A 16264-nucleotide genomic window follows, 5' to 3' on the forward strand; every position below is an offset into this window, starting at 1 on the left:
CCTTACCTCAACCCACATTTCACTGGCCACAGCTCAGTCCTGTGGCCCCATACAGCTGTAAGGAAGGCTTACGTCAGCTGTGCCCCTGGGAAGAAGAAATGAGTCTGTGAGCATCTAGCCATCACACTTCCACACTGCCCAAAGCAAGGCTGAAAGTCTGGCCACAGTAATGTCTCTTCCCTAACTGCCCCCTTCCCAGAGTCCCTGCTCTGTGAGAGCCTTCCCAGCAGCTCATTCCTAGAGTCTTGCTCAGGCTTGTCTAGGAACTACTACGGTGGTATGCGGAATAGTGTGCCAGCAGAGATGGCCACGTGCCAACCCCCAGACCCTGTGCATAGGTCACCTAGCATGGCAAAAGGGACTTTGCCGCTGTAAGTAAGGTTAAGCACTTTGAGTTATCCTGGTCTGTCCAGATGGGCTCTATCTAATGACATGAGTCCTTAAAAGAAGAGAAACCCTCCCGGGCTGTGGTCAGAAAGGAAGATGTGGCCAGAGAGATGCAAGGTTGCCAGCTTTGAAGACAGAAGAAGGGGTCCATGAGTCAAGGAACTCCAGAAGGTGGAAAGGGCAAGTGAATGCAGAAAGTGAATCCGGAGTGGAGCACAGCCCTGCTGACACCTTGACCGCAACTCAGCTGGACTTCCAAGCCACAGAACTGTCTGATGATACGTTTGTGTTTTAAGTCCTAAGTTTGTGATCATTTGTTACGGTAGCAATAGAAAACTAATACAGCCAGCGGCTGCTCTCACCAATGAATTCTGAGTCCCACACTTCAACAACGCAGAGTGCCCAGAGTGCCCAGGACCCCAGTAGGAATACACTTCATGTTCACAAACTAGCTTCTGCCAGACTCTGGTTGCCTTCTCCACACCCACGGCTCCACCCCTGTTGTCCTTACTCCCCTGCACCCAAACCTCTGAGACGCAGGCCACCAGCCCTAAGGAGGCACTCTGGGCCGCCCAGTCAGCACACGAGCCCTTCCCTGCTAAGCTTGGCCTCTGGCGGAGCGGAAAGACCAGAGGCCAGCCGGGGACTGCTGGTGCTCTGCCCAGAGGCCGTAAACCCAGAGTCGGCAGACCCAGCTGCACAAAAACAGAGGGATACACTGGTGTGTCCTACACGTGACCACGGGAGACATGGCTCTGGGCAGCGCTGGTCAAACTATGACAATGTGGCCACCATTCTCCCTACCACTCTCAAGAACTCCCCTCAAGAAAGGGTTGGAAATGATTCCCCCAGCAGACGGGTGATAGCACAGCACGCCACGCACCCTCCCTCACATGCCCCGGAAAGGTGGGCTCTGTACAAGAACTTGCGGTTTAAGCCAAAACAAATAAATAAACGACGTGTGGAATTTTAGGCAGGCGTGAGGTGAAAGCAGGATTATTTGTGTCTTGGGGTTCCCAGGATGCCTTCAATAACCAATATGTTACCTGCCCACCTGCAAATGGAGTCCAGACCAGCCACGAAAATAGGCACAGTTCTGGGGGAAGGAAGGAGAGCTAGGCAGAAGGAAAGCGAGATAAGAACTGAAGACACAGGGAGAAACTGCACAGTGAAGCTGGAGAACCAGAGCTAATCCTGCGGGTCAGAGACAGCTCAGGAACTGGGTAATACTCAGGCTAAAGCAGGGGAATCTGTGGGGTGAAAAGTGTGCTTGAAAGTCTATGGGTGGGAAGAGAGCAGAGGGCAGCAGGAGGCCGCAGGGTGGATGAATCTGTGCAAGGGCAAGGCCCCTGTTTCACAGGACTCTGATATGCAGTGAGGCTGCAGTTTCTGTCACCAGAGCAGGCCAGGAGCCACACACACAACTCATTCGGCAGCCTACCCACCCGGGAGACTCCGCTGCTCCCTCTGGAGTCACAAGCTCTGGCAGCCCCCACCTCTCCACTCCTGGTCCCTCCCAGATCCATTCTCTTTGCAGGTTTTTCCCCAATTCCGAGGGCAACACCCCCTCCCACCCTCCACCACCCAGACATTCCACTGGATGGGACAGACGGTGGCCTGGAACCACAGAAGCTTCCCAACTCTGTAAAGCCTTGGGATGTTCTCCCAACAGCCCTCCACGTCTTGGGGCAGCCTCTCCATCCAGATCTCCGGGGAATTCGTGACACAAGACCATCGGGATTCCCTCTGATGAGCCATAGAAATCGATTAGCATAATTAGATCAGACATACTATCATATCATTACGGTCTCCTCTGCTGTCTCGCCCTTCATTAATAAAACACACACTCAAAATGCAACCATCTAGTCCCATTTCTGCTGGCCCTGAAGGAGGTCCTATTGGAAAAGAGATGCCGAGACAGTAGGACTAGCTAGTGACTTCACTCTCTCAGTGCTCCCGTTCCCTCACTCCTCCTCTTGCTGCACCTGTCTGCTCCAGCCTTGCTGGATGGGGGAGGAGCAGGCCTGCTGGGCACCAGGTCCCTGCGGGAGGAGAACTGCACAGTGAAGCTGGAGAACCAAAGCTAACCCTGCAGGTCAGAGATGGCTCAGGAAAAGACTTTCGCAAGACCAAAGGCACTTCCAGCCTAAATGGCATCAGAAGCTGAGTGGGTGTGGCAAGCTTGGCAGCACAGGCAATCTAGAGACTGCGGCAACTGCGACTGTGAAGGAATATTCCAGACTGACCCATAGGCGGCAGTATCAGGGGAAGTGAGAACTGAAGGTGCCTTACACATCACTGGGGTCCCTCAGTTTAACTGAAAATTATCAACGGGCCTTTGTTCCTCCAAGTCCCTTCCAGCTTCATCTCTATTCCAACCCTTCAACGCCTCAAATGTTGGAACTCTCTTCAAATACTCTACTGAGAAAGAAATCCTGTTATTTCATGAATAAACAGGCCGAGGCCCATAAGACTCACAGGCTGAGGTGATCCAGCCAGGTGGGGTCGACAGAACCTGCTGCCTGGAGTCCAGCATCCTCTCGGCTGCACACGCACGTGACTGTCCAAGGAAACTGGTAGGAAAGAAATGGAATAAAATGAAGTGTTTTACCGCAAAAGCCATCCTGTGCTTTCTTACCTACAGAGGTACCATTTCATGACCTCTAAGATAAGGGGTCAAGTTCAAAATATATCAACAGTGAAAAGACACAGGAAAAAGCAGAGAGGTTTTCTTTTGTGAAAATTGGTGTTATTAACAACGGCTTTAACAAGTAGAAACCACGTTTACTGAACACTTCCAGCATGCCCAGCCCCTGCCAAGTGTTCCTTCATGCGCGCTACTTGTTAATCCTCACAACAGCCCTGGGAGAGATGTACTGTTATTGCCCCATTTTCCAAGGAGGAAACTAAAGAACAGAAAGATAAACTGCCTTTTCCCAGGCTACCCAGTTGATAGAGCATCGGGCGGAGACTCCAACCAGCCCCGGGGGTGCTAAGCCCATCTGCTTCACTGCAGCTCCTACAGCCCCGCTGCTTGCCTTTAGCCTCAGTCTTGCAGGGAAGATCCAGACACCTCCAATCCATTCTCCCAATAGGGCTCTACTGAATGCGCCCTGAGTTTCCTGCATGGCACAGCTCTGGGCACTGAACACTTCAGCAAACAGAGCAGGCAAACTCTCTGCTGTCTTTGTGAAGCCCAGCAGTGCTGAGAGACAGACGATGAACTCAAAACTTAGGAAATCGCACACTCGGTTGGAAGGTGGTGAGGATGAATGCCATGGGGGCAAGGGAAAGGAGAGACGAGAAATGCAGAGCAGTCTAATTTTAAATGGAGTGTTCAGGGAAGGCTCGCCTAGAAGCTGACATCAGAACAAAGGCTTGAAAAGGTTAGAGAGTGGGCACAGGGTGTAGAGGTTGTTCCCAGAAAAGTTCTCTCCTCCCAGGCCTGTATGATCCATCCTCATTTCACAGAATCCCCAAATGAGAAAAGAGATACAAGATATGTGACAGATGCTGGCACATAGTAGGTGTTCACCGTATGCCCCTTTCCTTTCCTTCTAATGGGGATGGGTTTTCCTTCTAGGAAGAATATTTGAAGAGAGTTCAGAAATGTGGGCACTGAAGAGCTGGAAGAGAGATAAAAGGGGCTTTGAGAACAAAGGCCCATTGATAATTCTCAGTTAAGCAGAGGGTCCCAGCCCAGTAACAAAGATCGAATTAAAGACACTCCCTTCTCTTCCATGATGGGGTGAACACTGTCCCCTAAGTAATCGTATGCTAAAGTTCTGATCCCCAATATCTCGGAATGTGACCTTATTTGGAAATAGGGTCATCACGGATGCAATTGTAAAGATGCGGTCACACTGGAGTGGAATGGGCCCCTATCCAGTATGACCGGAGTCCTCATAAAAAGGAGAGATTTGGACAAAGAGGCAGACACACAAGAAGAACGTGGCACGAAGATGAAAGAAGAGGCTGAGGTGACACAGAGAAGCCAAGGAACACCAAAGATTGCCAGCAAACCACCAGACGCTAGGAGAGAGGCACGGAGCAGCGTCTCCCTCCTGGCCCTTGGCCCTGGGCAGGAGCACCCCCGCTGGCACCTTGATCTTAGGCTTCTAGTCCCCTGGACTGAGACACAGTTCACTTCTTTTGTTTAAGCCAGCCAATCTGTGGTACTTGGTTATGGCAGCCTAGCAAACTCAAAACCTTCCAAGCCTACTGTTTCTGATGTCTCATTAAACTGTGAGGGAGGACGGCTCCGGGCAGGAAAGAATTTAAGTACACTTGAGGAGATCTTGGAAAGAACTTTAGCTGCTGATACTAGTATTTGGAACTGACTGGAAGCAAATAGTTGAGAAACCTACCAAGCTTTTGAGGGAACTGAATACCAAAGAAACTGTTTGCTGGCCTATAAAAGCCTATGAGTAAAAAGTGCCCATTAATCAGAAGCAGACACATGCCCAGATGCGCCCCTTGGTGTCAGCTGTGACCACGGAGTGGGAGGACAAGGAAGTGCCTCCTAGAGGGTAGGCAGGGACTCTGAAGGACAATGGACAAGGACATCTCTCACAGCAAGCAGAGGCAAGTCTCACCATGCAGCATCCCCACTGCCAGGGTAGAGCGCCTCACATTGTCCGCCAGCAAAACTGCACCCCATCCATGGATGTGGCATGTCACCCATGGACACGGGCCAGCCTTCTCGTCCTTGCATCCCAGTTGTATCTTGAGGGCAGATAAATTGCCTTGCTAGCTCGTAGCTCACCAGACCTTGAGAAGCTACATGAGACTTGAGGGCAAAGACTGCCGCTTTGAGGCCAGGGTGTGTGAGCATGTTCTGCACAGGACAGAGAGCAACACAGATATTTGGCCACCTGAAGGGTGGCCAGCAGTAGTTTCCTAGCTGTGCCCCAGCACCCAGCTTTCTGTTTTACTCCTTTCTGGGCACACAGCAAGGCTGTCCTCCCTTGTAGTGAAGCATGGCCTCACAGGATAGCACTCGCCAACGGAGCATGAGTCACAGTGACGGGTGCCTCTTCCAGGTCAAGCCTTCTAAGAGGTGTCTGCAGTCCCTCAGATCTCTTTCTCCTCCCACCATCTAGAGAAAGAGGCAGCAAGGCCCAGGAGCTCACGTGACCACGGAATGAACAATCATAAGCGTCTGAGCCATCATGGGATGGAACCGCACCTGCCGATCAGAAATGCCACACCAAACTGTTACATGGGCAAGAGAGAAATGTCCACGCTACTAAGTCACCAAAATTTCAGAGCAGACAGTGTTACCTTACCTAATAGAGGCAGCCCTCCAAATCTGTAGGTTTCACATCTGCAGATTCAATTAACTGTGAATCAAAAATGTTTTTTAAAAATAACAATATAACAGTAAAAATAATACAAATCCTAAAATACAGTATAACTATTTCCATAGTATTTGCATTGCACTGAGTATTATAAGTAATCTAGAGATGATTTAAAGTATATAGGAGGATGTACATAGGTAATCTGCAAATACTATCACATTTTATATCAGAGACTTGAGCATCTGTGGATTTTGGTATGCAAGGGGGATCCTGGAACCAATCCTCCTCAGATACCAAGGGACAACTGGATATGCAGTGACTGAATCAAAGTTGGGGACAGCAAGAGCTCCTCTGTCAAGGGGCATCATAGTGTCACAAGATAAGCCCTGGATCAGCATTCAGTTCTAGAATCAGCCCTGCCATTAACTCGCCTATGGCCAGAACAGGTCAGGGGACTCCCCTGAAGAAGGGAGGTCCAATCCAGAAGTGTGGCTTTCAAACTTGCCCCTCCTCAGGGGTGCAGCAGTGGTGTGGGCCCAGGGCTGAGTGGACAGGCCTCCAGACAATGCCTCCCAATGACCAGAATTGCCTGCCCTTGATTGTGAGGCTTCTGTGGACTACAGGTGAGCTTTTTATCTGAGGAAATGAGAGAGTGACGGTGTGCTCGCGAGAAGGAAGCCCCTGTGCCAAGGGCATCTCTGAGGACCTTCGTGTCTGCCTTGTGCAATCAAAAGCTTCACCCTCTCTTGTTCCCACTTACCCCAGGGTCCCCAGTGGGTCATGTCACAGAGTCAGAATGCAAACCTGGCTCCCTGAAACGGATCTAAGCAGGGACACAACCTGTCCTCCCAGCCCTGCCAATGAGGGTCACTGGGCACTTCTCAGAGAGAGGGGAAGGATAAAGGCACTCACGACGCAGAGGCCCCAGGGTGGGCCAGACATCCTCCCTCTACCAACTGCATGGCTCCACTGCATCCTACGGCCCCTCACAGCAAGCAGCGTCTTCCCTTTGATGCACATGACAAAGCTGAGGCTCAGAGTGACGTACAACCTGCCCAAGGTCACACTGCTAGGCAGCACAGCCAGAAGGGCAACGCATATCTGGCCAACTCCAGAGCCCTTCATGCCAACCCACTGCCACGTCCACATGCCCTCCATCTGCTCAGTGGAAGAGCCTGGTGCTGAGTTTTCTCTCTGCCCCCTCACGTGCCCTCACTGCACTGTCCTCGACCACCAGGACAGAAAGGCGCCCCCTCCCCAACAACCACCAGGAGCTGCTCTGGAAGCCGGTGCCTACGGCTGGGCACAAGGATGGCCCCAGGGTCCGGGGGAGGCCATTCCTTGCTGCCCTGAAGGTGGTGGATGAAGCATGTAGACCCACTGCCTTCTAAGGAGGGCTCAGCACTCTTCACATGTAAATATCTCAAATATTCACTATGCTCTAAAGTAAATGTGCGTATTTTTATTTCTTGGTATGAAGCCATTTCATACCAAAGGAATCTGGGTTAACCACCCTTTCTGCTGTTTTCCTATTTGTGTTTCATTCCTTCCTTCCTTCCTTCCCTCCTCCCTTCTTCCTTCCTTCTTTCCCTCCTTCCTTCCTATTTTATTTAAAATTTTTGTCACCCTAAATCTCCTCTGATATCAGTCTGTTTAAGTGCTCAGACTAGGTAAGCTAATTATAATTGCAAATTTCCTGGATAAAGAACATAAAAAAATCATTTTAAAGTCAAATAATTATTTTATTGTCCTCTCTTTTATATTGCCCAATAGTAATTACAAATCAAGATTTAGTTGAGAACAGGAATGCCCGATCCTAACGAGGAGGATCACAGTTTATGGAACAGAGTCGTGCGCATAGATTTTTTCAAGGGTCACCTCTGTGGAACCGACCTCAGGGCAGCTGTCATTACCCCCATTTAACCAGTGAGGAATCTGAGTCTCAAATATATTAAGTGAATTTCTAGAAGGGATACAAAGTAGTTTTAAAACAAAGTTTCCTGAAGACCCCTTTGCCCACAGCTCTATGGCCAGGCCCCAGTGCTGGTGAGGAGTAAGGGCCTGCCCCTCCTGCCAGCAGGACTTCCCCGGGCACAGGAGCCAACCCTCCTTCCTGACTCCTTCTTGCATCCTCCAGGTCTCCTCTTAACCCTGGGCTCTCCTCTCACATTTAGTTGACAGAAAGTGAAATTAGAGGTTGTTTTTCATAACTTTAACGAAGACCAATTCTTCCCAAACACCAAAAAGATGAAAGGGCTGTAACACCGAAAGGTGTTTTTTTTCTTAAAACTCCTCCGACAAAGTACTCCAAGATGGCATTGTCATCTTGAAAGGGCATTTAATGTGTCTCCGTATTCTCAGGCCCCTCAACCTTGGCCTCTAGTTGGAGACACCCTGCACCACACTGCCACCTCCCCTACTCTCCACACCACTCACCCACAGGCAGGTCCAGCCTAAAGTCTGGAGGAAGAGCAAAAAGTTTTAGCATCGGAATCCTCCCACACATGACTTATTTAGTGGCACTGAGTAACATGGGGGTGTATTTCAGTGTTTGGGGGCAAAGATTGAACTTAGAAGTGGGCTTGTCTTGGAATATTAATGTCAGCGGTGGGGATGGAAGGAATGAGGCAGAGAAAGCCAGAGAGGGAAAGAGAGCTGTCTCCTTCTGTCAGGCGTGAGCTCTGGAGCAATAGAGAGATACTGGGAGTTCAATTTCTGTTTGCCTGAGCCAGGGAGAAAATCTAATTAAATATGGTGTCTGAGTTTGGAGAAGCCAGGATGGGGCTGGAATACAAAGTGTGGCAGCTACCCATAGATCAGAGGGCAATATTAATAAACCCACAGAAAGGGACAGCAGGATCCGCTGGTGGTATTGATAAAATGCAACGCAAAGACAAAGCAGGCCAGGGAATATTGCATAATAATGCCGATAAAAGCACACCAGGGACGCCACCCCCACTGCGGTGGACCTGGGACTGCTGTTCCAGGAAGCTGGGTGGATGGCGGCCCGTCCCCTTCCCTATTCCTCTTTCTCCTCCTCTTCACCCTGACTCTGGTCTCACCTCTGTTTCCCACAAACATGCGAACTCAGCATCAATGAGTTTTCCGAGAACTACTGAAGCCAGGACAGGAAATGAAGAATTAACAAGAGGGATAAATGAGTCTCCGTTTCAGCAGAGAATGTTTGGAGAAGGAAGAAATCATAAAGGCTGCAGAACTCCTTTCTTTGCAAACTTCCAGAAAGAGCTGGTCGCATATCCAGCTCAAAGAGAGGAGAGTCTTGCGTGGAGGCTGAAATGTCTTTTGAAAGACATTTCCACAGAGGTCACTTGAAGGCAGCCCTCAGCCTCCATGCAAGACTTCTCTATTTGAGCCTGATATGCAACCAGCCCTTTCTGGAAGTTTGCAAAGTGCTAGACACCGGCAGAATTCCCCAACCCTCTGACACTCCAGACCCAAAGCAGGAGCCTTGGGGACGTGCAGTTTTCAAAGAACCCTTGGAACTCCTTGAAGGTGTTGGAGCACAGTTGCAGGGTGAAATCCCTTGGAACCAGTTGGCACTTTGTCATAGATCTTCTGTCTTCTCAAGAGCTGTTCACAAAGGGGTTGGAGATGGGGGGCTTTTCCTGGTGGATGGAAATACCACCACTGCATTCCTCCCCACCATGCACCCCAATCCTTCTCAGGGCCCCCATCACAGTTGCAGTGAGGCTCTCAAATCTTAGCTGTGTTAATGTCATTCTTTTGTCATCGGTACTTAATTGCCATCAGCTGATATGATATGATTTCACCTGATTTTCCTAAGCTTTCTGTGCTATAGCTAGCATCTGCTTAGAGTATTTTCAGCAATTTTTATTGTGTATTAATCTGTGCAGTCTATAATGCTGCATTATTTCCAGGGACTGTGTGTGTGACCATAACAGTAGTAGCTCTCGACAAATCCATTTCTGCTTAGATCTGATTCAGCTTTGAATCTATACCCCGACCTCCACATATCCTACCTCCACAGACAGTACCATCCTCTTCTTTGGAAGTGAATTTGTATCAGAAGGTTTCTGTTGAAGACCAGCACTTGCTGACTGTGTATATTCATCCCGCTAGTCTCTGAGCCTCCATTTCCTGGTCTATTGAATAGGAATAATAATAATTTCAACCACTCTGGATGGGCTGTGAGGATCAAGTGAGGTAATCTATGAGAAGCGTGTTCTTCAAGTTCTGAGAATGCTGTCTGATGCTTGCCTGAAGAAATGGAAATCCATTCAACACTCAAGAGAGGCCTAATCATTGTGATAGCAGCTTGCATTGCTATTGTGCACCCTAACTTCAAACGGCCCTTATCAAACATGTCATTGGACCTTGACAATATCTGATGAGGTCTGGAGGCACTGTTTCATTTTACAGATGAGAAATCTGGATTACAGAGACTGACAAGAGATCTTTTCAGATGCAAAGACGATCATGTCCTAGACACTGCTTTAAATTTCCATCTTGGGAAAAGGGCAACCTGGAATCCTAATTGGAGCCCACAACCAGCATCTCCTGGCCAGACTCCTCCATGGATCCTCCTGGGCAATCAGTCCTCACTCTCCACACAGCTGTATTGCCTTGTCCTAGGGGCTTAACATCACTCAAGTCGTACTGCAGCATCCCATCCCCTCTATTCCCTTGCTCCCTCTGCTGCAGCCACAACAGCTGATTCTTTGACAGGCCAGGCTCACCTGTGCCTCAAGACTTAGCACGTGCTGTTCCCTCTGCCTGGAACCCCCTTCCCTAGATATCTACAGCTCACTTCCTCATCTCATTGGGGCCCGTCCCCAAATGTCACCTCCTCATTAAGACCATCAGTGACCACGTTCTATAAAAAAGCAACTGCCAGCCATCCTCTCCACTCTCTGCTTTACTGTTCTACAAAGCATAGAGTACCATAGCCTTCTATCTATTAGATCAGCTCTCTCTAAATGTGGTGCCCCTCCCTCCACTAGAACCTGAGATCAGGGACGTTCTCCTACCCATCACTATACCTTCAGAGCTTATAAGAGTGCATATATGTTCCTTGGCTTATTCAATAGTTCATTATATAATTTTTTTCAATGAGTTTTAGAGAGATTAAGTCACACATCCTTGACTTGATTGCACATTTAGTAAGTAACAGAGCTGGGACCTCAAGTTCAATGTTTTCTACCATATGAAAATCTAAATTCTGAATAAATACAACCCAGGGTGACCATGATGTAGAGAAGACTCCCACGGTCACATACATCCTGCAATGACTGAGGAAGCCATTTCCCCTACAGACACTTGTGTCCCGGAACACTTTGGGGCAACTTGAGGTGGGAGAATCAGAGGAAGCCAGAGCTGCCAAACTCAAGGGACCATGGCCAAATGACCCATGTGCACCAGGTCCCCCGGGGCAGCTGGTGGGCGGGCTCTTGTCTGAAGGAATTCTTCTCCCTCTTTGCCAAGCACAGCTGTGTGAGTGGCAGATTTGCCTGTTCCTGCTCTTTTTGTACCCAGATCATGAAGGGCTTATTCTTAGCAACAAAGCAAGCCCATTGATGGGGATCATGATGCTGAGGGTGAGACCTGTGGATGGCAGAGCGAGAGACAGAGACAGAGAAAGAGATGGAGAGATGGCATCAAAAGAGACAGAGACATGAGAGAGAGAGGGACACAGAGAAAGCGCCACATGGGGGAGGAGATCTTGCGAAGCTACTCTTGCTGGTCTTCCTCTTGGTTTTCATGCCCCCTGGAAAGGCCTTTGTGTTCGGTATTAAGCATACACCACAACCCCAAAGGCTCCATCCTGAGGCTATTGATCACTATAGGAACCGTCACCACAGTGATCTTTCAAGAGATGCTTTCTGTGGCCAGGGTTCGTTCAGAGGACCCTTCTCCCAGCCATGACAGAATTCCATCCAGGGAAGGACACACACTGTTTGCAATTGGAGCCAGCCCACTGCTGGGGACTGTGATGCTGAGGGTGAGACCCGTGAAGATCAGGCAGGTAGAGACAGAAAGAGACGGAGAGATGGCATCAAGAGAGACAGAGACAGAGAGACATGCGAGAGACGGGGCAGGGGGAGGAGGTGGAGGGGGTGGTTCCTGGAAGGATGGAAGGATTAGGAACGCAGGTAGGGTATCACATCAACCTGGGTCTGAAAACATAACATGCAAATCGATTGGCTTTTTAGTGGCGTGGTTCAGGCTACAGTGAGTCAGTTCAAACTTTATTGAGACCATGAAGATGGACAAGACCCAAATCTTGCCCTAAAGTACTTAAAATGCAGTGAGTCTGACAGGCCCATAAATGGCTGGCGGAGGAGGGTGGGGAGGTAGGGAAGAAGGGGGAACTATTTTTAAATACAACATAAAAAGAAATTATGCTAAATATATAGACAGTGAGACGTGGGAATGAACTTAATCTTGCTGGGGAGCTGGGGCCCAGGATAAAAGAGGACACATTTCACAGAGGATGTGGCATTTGAGCTGAGTGTGAAAAGGCATGTGGACTGGCATTCCCACCTGAAGAGCCGAAGACTTGAAGCCTAGGAGGAAGGAGGCCACGGGGCAGGACCCATAGTCTTTTGCAGAAGCATGGGCCTCATCTGTCTGGGACGGATTAGGTGAACTCGGAGATGCCATCTTGTCATGTAAAATAACTCTAGGGAGTATGGCCTGAAGAGACTTCTGTGCATCCAATCCCTGCACATTGGTGGCTTACTGAGGACAGGAGTATGTTCGTATTCCAAACCCAACTACCCACGCAAACGCTGGAGGCCCCCGGGGTTGGAAGCGGGAGGGGTCTCAGATTCAGAGGCCTGGCAGGCAGGCGGCTTCCACCTGCACTGTCGCTTTCCCTCCCCTGTTGCGGAAAGGAAATGATACATTTCTGCCCATCAGGAATTTAAGTTTGTTCATCAGCAACATTCACTCTGAGTCTTCTCCCTGCTCCTTCAAAGCTCTGGGTGGTGGATGTCTCGATGGAAACACAGTTTTTCTATTTTAAAACATTCCCCCAAGAGTAGGAGGGAAGAACGAGCTACGATCCCTCCGGTGTTGTACTGATCACAGCAGCATTTATTGAGGCACTTAACAAACGTGCAGAACACTGTTAGAAGCTCTGTGTGCAGTTGCTCTGTCCCTGCCATGCAGGTGCTATTACCATTCCCATTTCACTCGTGAGGTTAGAAACATGAACAGGCTCGTCCAAGGCCACCCAGCCAATCCAAGGTTTAATGACAACACAATTTATTGAGTGTCTACTATATGCCAGGCATTGGGTGGTTCCCAAGGTCAGCCCACCTGGGATCTGTGGCACAAACCCAACCTGAGGATGGGAGAACGGGCAGACCTCAGAGGACTGGACAAAGAACAGTCTAACACCACAGTCTTGGCCAGACCCCCAGGCAGGAGGCAGTGAAAATATCAAACCATAACATCCTTCCCAACCCCAGTTCCTCCCAACAATTTTGGCTCAAACCAACTCTGGGTGGTAAGGGGCTGGAACTTTCCCATTTTCTAGAGGGGTAGGCTGGACACACTGAATAACTCGCCTCTTCTCTTTGGAGAAAAGGGGTGCAGCAGGGGATGGAGGCATAGATAACATGGATGACCACCAGCTCTGCCCAGAGATGGTGCTGCAGATTTGCATGCAGTGCCTCACCTAAAACCAACACTGAGAGAAGGACATTATTAATTCGCAGATGGAAAAACACGATGTCTAGAGAAGTTAAGTGTCGTAAGCATTGCCACACAGCTCAGCAAAGGCAGGGTGGCATGAACATGGTCCTGCGGCCCCCATTGCTTTCTCCTCCCATAGCCCACACGACTCCCTAGACTGTTGGCCATAAGCCCTGAGAAAGGGGGCCAAATGGTGCAAACTCAAAGAAAAGCACCTTTTTCTTTCATTTCACAAGGCATCATTTGACCCTGAGGCCCAGGGGAGTAAAGTGTGTGCACACGTGCAAAGGCACACACACCCTGTGTGCACGTTTCTGCAATATGAGTGGTGACATGGTCCTGTGAAGCTCACGGAAAGACCACACACCCATGCTGTCTCTTCCCTGTAGAATGCAGGACCAACCCCTTCAGAAAGAAGGTTAGATTAAAGCCAAGGGATCCAGGACCAGGGGCAGGGGGTGCTTAATGGGCTCAAGTTGGGTGAGATTACCCACTACCTGCTCAACCAAATTGTCTATAGCTGTGTCTCTTTGTATCTCTCCTTTTTGTTAACTCTCCTGGACCAAAGCAGGACCACCTGGGGGTGGTCACAAGTATAATTAGCAAAAGATGTTCCAAGGAACAGGTGAAGGGCAGCTGAAGTAAGCAGAATGTTCTCCTGGTGCTGGTTGTGGAGTTGCCAAGTTCTCTTCCACTGAGAAAAACAGCATGCTTTATCCTTGTGCATCTCGACCCTGGCCTGAGGACAACTGTCTCAGAATCACTGGGATGGAACTGATAAAAATGCAGGTTCCTGGGTTCCATCCCAAACCCACAAGACAAATGAATCAAGGTTGTATCCAGTCGTCCACATCTTTAATAAGTACCTCCTGGAAGGGAGTCCGACACCCAGGAAGGTTGGAGAAGCTCCACTTTGCTGCAGCCTTGAGGAAGTAGATGCAGGACCTGGGTCCCGAAAGGGGATTCCACAGCTCTGGGATACTGATTCATGGTGCTGTTCCTTCTTTTGTCCACCCCTGCCCTTAGGGTCCCCTGTTCCATCCCTCCTGCAAGACATCCTAACTGACTGAAGAAGCCCTGCGGGGTGTGCAGGCGCAAACTGTGGCTTTGTGGTGTGGCAAGGTGAACCCACTTCCCCAGAAGTCAATACCAGTCCCCGCTGCACCCAGAGCCCAATCGCACCTCTTCCCTCATAATGGAATAGAAGGTCTACTGTCCACTGCTCACTCCTAAATCCTGTACTCAGTTCTGCCCACGGTAGGTAGAGGAACTTGTCCCCACTGGAAGAACAAGCACAGGGCTAGCTGCAGGAGCTAATGGGGGTGTTCTGATAGCTTGTGCACAGGGCACTTGGTGGAAAATGAGCAATCAGCAGCTAGGGCAGGAGTAGGGGGTGGGAGGGCACCATCCAGAACCTGGCAGCCTGCACCACTAGATCAACAGCATCACCTGCTGGCCACAGGATGCCACAGCACCCTCCTCCCAGACTAGGCCCCAGTGAACCGTCCCTCAGTGGGCACAGAGAGGCAGAGAAGCCCCCTCCTCAGAATGCCAGGAGTGCTGGGTCCAGCACGTCCTCAGGGGAGCCCCTCTTTGAAGCCCATAGAACTAAGACTCTGATTCTCCTTTGAAAATGTGCAGATCCCTCGTTGACCAAACATGAATCTCTGACAGCACACTCCTCCTACACTGGCTCCCAAATGCACACCTAATATTTTTATTTTTCCTAAGTGTTTGTCTGTGGTTCCCCAGCATCTTTAGAGGCCCTCATAATCTTTTCCCTTCCAGTATAAGCTCCTAGAGGGCAGTGACTGTTTCCTTCCGGACGGACTAGATCACCGACTCACATTCCAAAAGGCTTAGGAGAGTGTTTTATAAACGTGAAGACTACCAGCCAGCAGTCATTGGTGCTGGAAAGGGCTGTGCTATGGCTGGTGCTTCTTCCCGGGTACAGGAATCCTCATAGCTACCCTGTACTGAGGGTCTACCAAGTGGCGGGCATGTGATGCCGCTCTACCCGGATGCTATCTCACTTGGTCTTCACCAGAACCCCCGGACACAGAATCACCGAGAGGTTAAGCCATTTGCTCAAAATCTCACAGCCGCCAAATGGTAAAGCCAGGGTCCCAGGCCTGGCAATCCGAAGGTGGAAGCGTCCTAGCAGTTACGTTACACTGCCTCCCAGAAGCCCACATGTGCACACACACTGCTAGTAAGCACATCCTCCTTGCTGAAAGCACGCCACGAGCAGCTGCTCACTCAGCCTTCCCGCCGCCTCCTTATAAGGCAGAGACTGCTGTACCTGCCCTTTTCCCTGGAATCCTGCTCACGTACCAGGTTTCCCGTGAAAGGCCCGCTCAGCCTTCACTTTCGGGACCTCCAGGCTGGCCCACAAACGGGTGCCTATGAAGACACAGAGAACGAGGGCCCTGAAGGGCGGAGGAGGCAGACCACTGATGGGAGCACTAAGAAACAGCGGCGAAGGCCCCCCCAGTCATTGATTCCTTCCACAAATATTTACTGAGCACCGACGTTACGCACTGTGTCTGGGGCAGCGGGAAACGGCCATAAAGGAGGAGGCGCTTACAGCGGCGACGGTCCGCAGATAAACGGTCCGAGGGCAACTGATCTCGGAGAGCAGCCGTGCCCAGGGGGCTGGGGGCGCAGCTGCGGGTGTGGACTTTCTCCACTCACCGCCCGCCCCGCGAAGTCCTGCCCTGTCCTCCCCACCCTGAGCAAACCCACCTGCTGGGGACCTTCGGGCTGCGGACCTTGTTGTGGTCCCGAGGCCCTCAGAATCAGCTAGAAGGAGGCGGGCGGGAGAGGGCAGTGGTTCCGGGAGCGGGCGGGGACGGGCGCAGGGCTGGGAGCGGGGCGCGAGGCTGAGGGAAGGCGAG

Source organism: Mandrillus leucophaeus, unplaced genomic scaffold (assembly GCF_000951045.1).
Source record: "Mandrillus leucophaeus isolate KB7577 unplaced genomic scaffold, Mleu.le_1.0 Scaffold533, whole genome shotgun sequence".
NCBI lineage: Eukaryota > Metazoa > Chordata > Mammalia > Primates > Cercopithecidae > Mandrillus > Mandrillus leucophaeus.